Source organism: Olea europaea, chromosome 13 (genome assembly GCF_002742605.1).
Source record: "Olea europaea var. sylvestris chromosome 13, O_europaea_v1, whole genome shotgun sequence".
Lineage (NCBI taxonomy): Eukaryota > Viridiplantae > Streptophyta > Magnoliopsida > Lamiales > Oleaceae > Olea > Olea europaea.
Genome location: NC_036249.1, coordinates 25,649,730 through 25,651,716, shown reverse-complemented (window position 1 = coordinate 25,651,716; position 1,987 = coordinate 25,649,730).

Genomic DNA, 1,987 nt, shown 5'->3' with positions numbered 1-1,987 from the left:
GGTTGTTAAAAATTGACTTTTAGTTTCATAATTTATTGAATTAAAGAGTTGATGGGTTAGTAGAAAATGACTTTTCATCTAATATTATCAAGTGAATGTTAGTTAATGGGATTTTTTTTAATTATTATGATTTATTTGCAATGTAGGAACGCAATATTCTCTTCATATGTAATGTTAGGTTTAAAAAATTTAATTGTATATATCAATTTATTAATATTAATTGACTTAATGGTCTATGCCATTTCATGTTAAATAGCCCCCGCTTGGAGCCCACTTTGTGGAAATGAAAATGGGTGGAATGATTTTTTTTAAAATAAAAATAAAAAATTAGTTGTTGAAAAAGAAGGAAAATTTTTCAATTTACGCATAATATTATTTTGTGGAAGATTATGTGGTTGAAAATAGGAGAAAGAAAAATAAAATAAAATATAATAAAAATTAATGGAGGTCAAACGAGGGCTATGTAGTATTGTTATAATTTTTATTTTGTTTTTATAAAAGTTTTTATTAATCATATACTGATAATTAATAATAAGAGTATTTAGTGGAAATAATTCACTTAATTTTAGAAAATAATAATAATTGAAATTTCTTAAAATAATTTTAAGGGTATTATTGAACATAAACATAAAAATGTTAAGGTAAAATGGAAAATTAAAGATATAACGATAAATGAGGGTATATTAGACGTAGAGCTAAATATGTAAAGGTAAATTGATAATAAAAAGTTTCTCATCGATCCTCACTTTTAATATATTGTAGATAAGAGTATAATATGCGACTCGATGCTCCATCTTCACATTTCAAATCTCGCCTTGTTTTGAATAAATAAAACGAAAGAGAATTGTTTGAGTTGTTCGTTTATGGTGCGATATGGGATATGTGGGTTATAATGCAGCCAATTCATTTCGTTGACTGCATATGCATACTCAAACGTCAAAATGTGATCACATTTGCGTTACAAATTGTGTTAAAATTAACATAGCAAAGCCCAACCCAATTTTATTACTTAAAAAAAATATATTGAAAATTGGGCCCAACAAATATCAAATTAGTCCAAATCATCTAAATCCATGAATTATATACAACAATCTACAGGGTTTTAACGTTTAAAAAAACTCAAAAATCAAAACAAATTATTCATAGAGTTGGAAATATATCCATGCCGAGCACGATCCTCCTCCTTCAATATTATTTCTAGTTTTACTAGCAAGTAATGCAAGTAATAAACAATCTTGGATTATTGATGGTTGTGATGATAAGGAGGAGATTAATAATGATATCCTACCATTCACAAGAGGTAATAGAAAATTTCGAATTGAAATAAGGGAACTCGATGGAGATCATTTTACATCAAATGAGGTAGAAGATTAGTTGAACGAAGAGGAGATTTAATTGAAATTCAATAAAGAGCTAGATAATATTTAGGATTTTTTAAATCGATGTTCATATCTGATTTAATTGTAGGAATTAATTACCAAATATTAGTATTTATGATTTTGAATATTGTGTTTTTTTTTTTTGTTATATATATCATTGAAAATAAAGTTTATAATGCTTAATACTTGACCGAAGCTGTTTAGACATATTTATGAAATATCGAAAATAACATTCATCTAGTTTTAATTTTAAAGTCATACGGATCAAAAGCGTTCCATTTATTTAAAATAGATATTCTTGAAATACGGAAGATTTGTAAGAACAATATAAAGACCGGATTTATTTTTCACCTAATCACATCCATATTTGGTTCATAAACTTCAAATTTTCTAGAGAGGATCAATGTTCATATTTGAAACGTATGTAACTTAATTACTCCTGCACTCATCATGATATCAATGGTCAATTGGTAATAAATCGATACAATCACTAAACTTTGACATACAAAAAGACTTAGACTAATAGGTAGTTCAACAAATCAAGTCTAAAAACTAACAAGCTCTATTATCTAAGCTGAGACACATTTCCTGTAAAGTTTCAAGCACTG